The sequence below is a fragment of the Hibiscus syriacus genome, unplaced genomic scaffold (assembly GCF_006381635.1).
Source record: "Hibiscus syriacus cultivar Baekdansim isolate YM2019G1 unplaced genomic scaffold, ASM638163v2 tig00110597_pilon, whole genome shotgun sequence".
Lineage (NCBI taxonomy): Eukaryota > Viridiplantae > Streptophyta > Magnoliopsida > Malvales > Malvaceae > Hibiscus > Hibiscus syriacus.
The window spans coordinates 206,518-216,137 of NW_024062795.1; the positions used below are offsets into that span (position 1 = coordinate 206,518).

General features: G+C 35.3%; 1 pseudogene; it reads left to right on the forward strand.

The window, feature by feature from the left end:
- Positions 1–1,522: 1,522 nt before the first annotated feature.
- Positions 1,523–7,679, forward strand: LOC120134698 (annotated as a pseudogene).
- The last annotated feature ends 1,941 nt before the right edge of the window (positions 7,680–9,620 follow it).

Sequence of the window (9,620 nt, forward strand, 5' to 3'; positions counted from 1 at the left end):
AAGATGTAAAACTAAAAATTTTACACTACATGAACTAGTTCTACAGTATGATCATTATCGATTACATATCGAATTTTTTCATATTAAACGATCTTCAACTGGACTGTCATTATCATTGCTATCATCATTGACAGTTTGGCCAATATCATTGTGTGCCGATAGAGGAGATTGATTCATTGACGCGTTCAAGTCGCCAAGTCGCACAATGATGAAAAAATGATTATACGATCGATCTTCAATCACACATGTCGACTTCTCTAAAATCCTCTAAGTGTCATAACCATATTAAATCCACTTGGTTTTAAGACTTATCAAGTATCAAAAATCCCTGATGATCTTTAAAACGTGTACACGAAATGATAAGAGGAATGTCTTCGCTTCCTCTTTTGATTAACCATCTTCTAGTATATCAAAATTTTGATTCAACCATGTCAAATGGATTTGGCCACCATTATATTTTTTTGAGGTATTTTAAGTAAACTTTAACACATGCCATGTCATTCTCCAATACTTATATCGATCAAAATACGATCATCAACCGAGAGATCTAATCTTAATATAACATATTCTAGAATGATTATGTACTCCCACAAAGCTGATGGAAGATAGTTTCACTTTTTAAATTTTAGTTGAAAAAACGAAAATTTACTTAAATATTAGTGACTATCTATATAGTTTATCTTTTTTAATTTTATACATTCACCGTGCTATATTAGTAATTCGTTAAAGATTTAACGACAATTATCCTTTAATGATCAATTCTTAATTGAATAAAAATGAAAATGACCAAATATTATGTTTTTAAATTCAATAAGAAAAATATATATATAAAATTTAAACGAAAGTGATAAATTCTTATGTTTACCCTATTAATTAATGTCATTTTCATGTTTGCTTAACTAAACTCATCGCAAATTAAGGAATCTCTGTTTGCAGGTCAAATACTGTTCCCATAACGATATGGATGGCATGCACTGAATCATCATGGTTATGGACTCGTTCTGATCGGAATTAAGCTCACTTTCCAGGTTCTCGCAGGTTTCTGTTGCATGAGATCGGTAGCAAGCATCATTCTAAGTAAGTGGAGATGGCCTGTTTACCAAATGCTTTATGGCGGTGGTTCGTTTAGGCTGCCACAAACGTCAGATCACTGAGTTGTAAGATCATTTTTGATGCCCCTTAGACTAGTTTTGTCTACTCCAGTAAGCTATGTTAATCCAAACTTTCGTTTTCAGTTCGAAACATGAATACCAGGGTATCATAATCTGGAAAACATTGAACTTCAGGTAGCATCTGTTTATCAAACTGTAATGAATGAAGTTAAACCCCAAATGCCTCAAACACAGACCCAAGCTGGAGTTCCGAAAAACCAACTAGAATGGCGTTCATTAACAGTTGCTAATCTTATGTATAAGAGCATGTAGTCATATATATATATATATATATATATATATATGATGTATAAACACTAATTTCTCTGGTAAAGAAATAAAAAAAAATCTAATTTAGTTCTGCATTTTCGTTTCTTTAGGGGGGATTGGTTAAAAATGGGAGCTTCGATATTAACGGATCTTGGAGCTGAGATACTAATCCCAATTTGTTCCGTGATTGGCATAGCCTTTTCTCTGGTGCAATGGGTTCTGGTTTCCAAGGTGAAGCTCTCTCCCGATCATGATTCAGGATCCCCCGGGAACGACGGTGCGGATGGGGAAAACGGATATACCCATCGCCTTATTGAAGAAGAAGAAGGCCATAATGGCCATAATGTTGTTCGTAAACGTGCTGACATTCAAAACGCCATCTCTGAAGGTTTAGCTTTTTCTCTAAGCACAAATTTGTTCTATAAACTATATTCATAACACCATTAATATTTGGATATCATGCAGGGGCAACCTCATTTCTTTTCACCGAATACCAGTATATTGGTGTGTTCATGGTTGCATTCGCCGTCTTGATTTTCATTTTCCTTGGCTCCGTAGAGGGTTTCAGCATGGCGAGCCAGCCTTGCTCATACGATCCATTCAAGACATGCAAGCCTGCTCTTGCCACTGCAGCATTCGGCACCATATCGTTCTTGCTCGGTGCTATCACTTCGCTTGTTTCCGGCTTCCTCGGGATGAAAATAGCCACCTATGCAAACGCTAGAACCACCCTGGAGGCAGGGAAGGGAGTTGGGAAGGCATTCATCATCGCCTTTCGATCCGGTGCTGTGATGGGCTTTCTTCTTGCTGCTAGTGGCCTTTTGGTGCTTTTCATTGCCATCAACTTATTCAAGCTCTACTATGATGATGACTGGGCTAGTCTTTTCGAGGCCATCACCGGTTATGGGCTCGGAGGTTCTTCCATGGCTCTTTTCGACCGAGTTGGTGGAGGAATCTATACAAAAGCTGCTGATGTTGGTGCTGATCTCGTCGGGAAAGTGGAAAAGAACATTCCTGAGGATGACCCTAGAAACCCAGCCGTATGTAACACGCATCAATTATAGCACGTCGGATTTCGAAAAACTTAACACTGTGTTGCTTCCATGCTTTTAGGTGATTGCTGACCATGTAGGTGATAATGCTGGTGATATAACTGGAATGGGATCTGATCTTTTCGGATCCTATGCCGAATCGACTTGTGCTGCACTCGTTGTTGCATCCATCTCTTCTTTTGGCATCAACCATGAGTTTACTCCAATGTTATACCCTCTCATCATCAGTTCGGTTGGTATCGTTGTTTGTTTAATCACTACCTTGTTCACAACTGACATCTTCGAGATCAAGTCCGTTGACGAAATCGAACCATCGTTGAAGAGGCAACTCGTCATCTCCGCTGTTCTCATGACTATCGGTATTGCAATTGTTAGTTGGATAGCTCTTCCATCGTCCTTTACCATTTTCACTTTTGAAGAACAATAGGATGTTAAGAACTGGTACACTCTTGGCGGTTCTGTTTAATTTCCCCTAAAATATCAGTAGTCATATGCTTGCACAAGAATTATTGTGTAACCTCAATTTTTTCTTCTATAGGAAACTATTCTTATGTGTTGTTGTTGGTCTTTGGACTTAGTTATCGGTTTCGTAACCAAATAGTATACGAGCAATGCATACAGGTAACGTGTTGAAATGGCATTATTTTTTTCCATGACTTGTACTTTGTGATTGTTGATTTTAACATGTTGTTTGATTTCTCCGACAGCCCTGTACAAGATGTTGCCAATGCCTGCAGGACTGGAGCCGCAACTAATTTTATTTTCGGACTTGCATTGGGTTACAAGTCTTGCATTATTCCGATTTTTGCTATCACAACTAGTATTTTCGTTAGTTTAGCTTTGCTGCTATGTATGACATTGCCGTTGCTACCCTTAGAATGCTGAGAACCCTTGCTACCGAATTGGCCATCGATGCTTATGGTCCCATCAGTGACAATGCTGGAGGCATTGCCGAGATGGCTGGCATGAACCACAATATACGAGAGCGAATTGATGCTCTTGATGCAGCAGGAAACCACTGCTGCTATTGGATGTTGAAAAGTCAGCAAAAGTGGCTGGCCACTTTGGTGTAAATGGGTGCTTTCGGTGCAAAATTAATAGCACCGAAAATTACCATGTTGAATTTTACTAAAGGGTAAATTGCATAATTTAGTCATTGTACTTTAGGATATTTATAAGATTAGTCCTTAAGCTTCAACTATAAATACCTTAGCTCAATTAACTTCAAAAGCATCTCAAATCATTCTAGCTTTTTCTCAATACTAGAGAATTTAGAGAGTTTATTGAGAGTTGTTTTCTCCTTTTTATCAAGAGAAAATTATCATTGTTTTCTCCTTGGTAGATTAAGAGATGTTGTAATTCCTATTTTCTCATAGAAAAATTCTTCTACAGTTGCCCTTGGTTTTTACCCTATATTATTTAGGGGGTTTCCACGTAAAATTTGTGTCATCTTTATCTCTATTTTTATTTTCTCAAATTATCAGATGCGATTTTGCTCTATTCGATAGCCGTCTTCTGCAACAATTGGTATACGAGACAGATTAGAGTATGTAATATCTACTTATTGTCTTTGTGGTTGCCACCAAAAGGTAGATCATCCAACATAAGAAAGTAAGAAGGTATTACCCATTCTTTGAAGGTTCCAGAGAACTATTCACGATAGTGAAATAGTGAGAGCTATCCGAAATAGAAGTTATAGCAACTGAATTTGATATTGAAAAGTTCAATGGGAGAAATTTCTCATTGTGGAAATTAAAGATGAAGGTCATCCTGAGGAAAGACGGGTGTCTAGCGGCTATCAGTGAAAGGCCGGTGGATTTCACAAATGACAGCAAATAGAACGAGATGGATGGGAATGTTATGGCAAACTTTCATCTAGCATTAGCAGATGAAGTATTGTCAAGCATCGATAAGAAAAAGACAACTAAGGAGATATAGGATCATCTCACCAAACTGTACGAGGCCACATCGCTGCACAATAAAATTTTCCTTAAAAGCAAATTGTACACTCTCCGGATGCTAGAATCTACTTCAGTGACGGAACACTTAAACACGCTGAACACTTTATTTTCTCAGCTTACATCCCTAAGATGTACAATAGGGGAACAAGAACGTGTTGAACTTCTACTTCAAAGTCTATCTGATTCGTATGATCAACTCATCATCAACTTGACAAACAGTAATGTCACCAGTCTAGTCTTCGATGACGTTGCAGCTCCTGTTCTCCAAGAAGAAAATCGACGCAAGAACAAGGAAGACAGACAAGTAAATCTACAACAAGCAGAAGCGTTGACAACGATGAGAAGGAGATCAACAGAACGTGGCCAAAACAACAGTCACAAACATGGTAGATCAAAGTTGAGAAGCAAGAAGAATTTAAAGTGCTACAATTATGGAAATAAGGGTCACTTGAAGAAGGATTGTTGAAGTCTAAATAAAAACTCCAATCCTCAAGGCAATACTCATATTATGTTATTGAAGGTAATATTGCATACTGTCTTTTAACAGAGGATGGTGAGACATCAAAATACCAGGAGGCAATAAACAGCTCAGATGCTTCACTATGGATGATGGCGATGCAAGAAGAAATTGAAGCCCTTCATAAAAATAATACATGGGAATTTGTGCCACTACCACAAGGAATGAAGCCAATTGGTAACAAATGGGTCTTCAAAATCAAGCGAAATGGTGACGATCAAGTGGAGAGGTATCATGCAAGACTGATGGTCAAAGAATATGCTCAAAAAGAAGGTATTTATTTCAATGAAATCTTTTCTCCTGTGGTTCGACTAACAACAGTTCGAGTAGTCTTGGCAATGTGTGTTACATTGAACTTACATCTAGAGCAGCTAGATGTTAAAACAATTTTTCTTCATGGAAATCTTGAAGAAGAGATTTATATGCTCCAGCCTAAAGGTTTTGAAGAAGATGAAAAGAAGAACTTGGTTTGTAGGTTGAACAAATCTCTGTACGGTCTAAAACAGGAGCCGAGGTGTTGGTATAAGAGATTTGATTCCTTCATTATGTGTCTTGGATACAAAAGACTTAATGCAAACCCTTGTGCTTATTTCAAAATGTCTGGTGATAACGATTTTGTTATATTGCTGTTGTATGTGGATGACATGTTGGTTGCAGGACCCAACAAAGATCATATTGAAGAATTGAAGGCACAACTGGCTAGGGAATTTGAAATGAATGACTTGGGATCAGCAAACAAGATTCTGGGGATGCAAATTCACCGAGACAAAAGTAATGGAAGATTTGGCTTTCGCAAAAGAATTACTTGAAGAAGATCTTGTCACGATTCAGCATGCAAGATTGTAAGCCAATTTCTACCCTCTTCCTATTAACTTCAAATTATCCTCCAGTATGAGTCCTAGCAGTGAAGAAGAGGATGAAGATGTCTCGAGTACCGTATGTATCAGCAGTGAGAAGTTTAATGTTTGCTATGATATGCACAAGACCAGACATTGCACAAGCAGTAGGAGTAGTTAGTCGGTACATGACAAATCCAGGTAAAGAGCATTGGAATACAGTAAAGAGGATCCTTAGGTACATCAAAGGGACCTCCAATGTTGCATTATGTTACGGAGGATCAAACTTACTGATCAATGGATATGTAGATTTTGACTATGCAAGGGATTTAGATAAAAGCAAATCTACTACATGATACGTGTTCAAAGTTACCGGTGGAGCTGTAAGCTGGGTTTCAAAATTGCAGTCAATTGTGGCTACATCCACAACAGAAGCAGAATATGTAGCAGCTACACAAGCCAGTAAAGAAGCAATTTGGTTGAATATGCTATTGGAGGAGCTTGGGCACAATCAAGAGTATGTCTCTGTTTTGTGACAGTCAAAGCGCCTTGCATCTAGCAAGGAATCCAACATTTCATTCAAGGACAAAACACATACGAGTTCAATACCATTTCATTCGTGAAAAGGTGGAAGAAGGGACGGTAGATATGCAGAAGATCCATACCAAAGACAACATAGCAGATTTCATGACGAAGGCGATCAACGCTGATAAATTTACTTTGTGTCGATCCTCTTGTGGCCTGTCAGAAACATAAGCAACATGATGGTACAAGGCAGAAAGAATGGTGTGAAGATATGATTGTTCCAATCAAATCTTCAAGTGGGAGATTGTTGAAAAGTCAACAAAAGTGGCTGGCCACTTTGGTGCAAATGGGTGATTTTGGTGCAAAATTAATGGCACCGAAAATTAGTAGCATTTGTTGAATTTTGTTAAAGGGTAAATTACACAAGTTAGTCATTGTACTTTAGAGTATTTATAAGATTAGTCCTTAAGCTTCAACTATAAATACCATAGCTCATTTAGCTTCAAAATCATCCCAAATCATTTTAGCTTTCTCCCAATACTAGAGAATTTAGAGAGTTTCTTTAGAGTTGTTTTCTCCTTTTTATCAAGAGAGAATTATCATTGTTTTCTCATTGGTAGATTGAGAGAGGTTGTAATTCATATTTTCTCATAGTGAAATTCTTCTACTGTTGCCCGTGGTTTTTACCCTATATTATTTAGGGGTTTTCCACGTAAAATTTGTGTATCTTTATCTCTATTTTTATTTTCTCAAATTATCAGTTGCGATTTTTCTCTATTCGATAACCGTTTTCCACAACATTGGAAAGGTTTGATTGTCTCGTCATTGTCATTATATATTTAACAGGTAATTACTTGAACAATCTGCATTTCTTGCCAGGGTTTCGCCATCGGTTCTGCGTCCCTGGTGTCCCTTGCTCTCTTTGGTGCTTTCGTGAGCCGTGCTGATATTACAACAGTTGATGTATTGACTCCTAAAGTTTTCATCGGTTTGCTCATCGGGCCAATGCTTCCTTACTGGTTCTCTGCTTTGTCTATGAAGAGTGTGGGAAGTGCAGCGTTGAAGATGGTCGAGGAAGTGCGTAGACAATCTAGTAGTACCTTGAGCCATAAAGTACAAAAATGTTTTAATTTGACTTTAAATGCAATAGCTTACCTTAATTATGTAATAAAAAGTTTATATAATCAAAAGAATGATTATATTATATACAGTTTTCTAAAAATTTTCATTAATTATGCGATCAAAAGTACAATTTTTTTAAATGTTATTTGTTGTACTTTCGGATATTGGAACTTTCAGAAATTATCTTTTCAAATTATTGATTATCTTCTTTTCAGGATCTCGATGACAATATCTTCTTTTATTAGAATTTCCAGCTACCTTTCAAATTAGCTTTAGTGTGCTAAAATCTTTAAACAAATCGACTAACCGACTCAAAAATAGCCTACCAATGAGATGTTTAAATATTTGAATATTAGATCGATTTAGTCTATCAACTTACGAATAATTATTATTACCTTAGATATAACACAACCAATTAGGATCATTATGAAAATGTGTTTCAATCTCGATTGAAGCGGGGCTTCTTCTTCCTTTTCCTTCTCCTTTTCTTCTTTCATTCACCTTTCACATAGAAACATCGACCAGCGACAACACCATCACCATCAATTGTAACCCTATGTTTAATTTCAAAATGAGTCAACCACTCACGACTGATAAGCCCATGTTATTCCTATCAACACTATTAATAACTTATATTGTTTTGTAAAATGAGTGTTCGTAAAATTTTCACAATATTTATAATTGTAATTTTTTAACTAAAAGTTAATTTAGTATTATATTTTTTCATTAACAATGTGATTTATTTTAATTAAATTTTTTTATTCATTTTTAATTTATAATGATTTGAACAAAAAATGTTTTAATAGTTAACAACAATAAATTAATTAACATAAATATATATTAAAATAAAAATATTTCTATAAAAATAAACTTAATTTTCCTTCATGATAAATTCTTCAAAATTCTAAGATTTTTTAATCATATGTATCTAATCTATTGATCGACTAATCAAATCGAGTATTAAAGAGATCATTATGAAATAACCTTTTCACTCCAATTTGCTCCATTTACAATGTTACAACTTTTTCATTTGAATTCAATTTGATATAAAAAATTTATGATTTTTTATTGGTGTTGTCTATATAAAAATAAATATTCTTTTACCGATGATGTTCACTTTAAAAAACACTTTACGCTCATTTTATAAGAAAAAATTATATTATATATATATATATATATATATCCATCTTAAAATATATTTCTGGATTCGCTATCGTAAACCACCACCAAAATTTCAGCTTAATTTGAGCTTTAGAAATAAAAGGAAGCAGATATGGTTGAGTTGAGGGTTGATTACATGAACACTTAAAACCGGGCAGAATTAAGTTAATTAAACATGAATTCTTTTATTTGCAAATTGCAATGTTTTATCTTTGTAGTAATATGTAAGTGGAAACATTTGTCCCGCAAATTACTGTCTACATTGTAATTTTGTGTCACAACAAATAATAATAATAATAATTGGAAGAAAACTCAATCGAACTCTACAAATATAATCTGTTTGCATATCCAGGGAACAAACCAGAGCCAGCAGATTAAATTTTCTCGGATAAATCGCGCAACGAAAAAGAAAAGGTTGGCATCTCATAGCCGTGCAGCCTAAGGCACAATTTTTGTCTTTTGAAGGTAAATTTTGTCGTTTACTTTTTTTTTATATAAATATAATGCGATTGAAAACATAAATATAATCGCAATTTTGGACCCTAACCGTGATCAATCAAAATAGGAAGCTATTCTCCACAAAACACTGAACGAGTTGAAGAAAAGCAAAGTATATAGTACTGGTAGTAGTATTGATGAAAAGGAAAGGGAAGGAAAAAGTGAAAGAGCACATCAAAGAAAGAAAAGCAGGATCACGGATGGACATGATTACAAAATAAGGTTTGGCCAATGGCCACCCTGTCTCTTATAATATATCCCTTCATCCATCCATTCTTCAACTTACATGAGTAGTTTGGAAGTCGTGCTTAATTAAAATTAGACTAGTATTTGATTCGAATTGATTTAATTTGAATTTAAATTTGACTTGAGATTCTAACGAGTTGAACCAAGAAAAATTTAATTTGACTCGATAAATTCACGAACAGTTCGTTAATTTTTTAATATTTTTTAATAACTACCATAAAAAATCCATTAAAAAAGAAAACCTAATTGATAATAACTAGTTTGCTAATATACAATAAGAA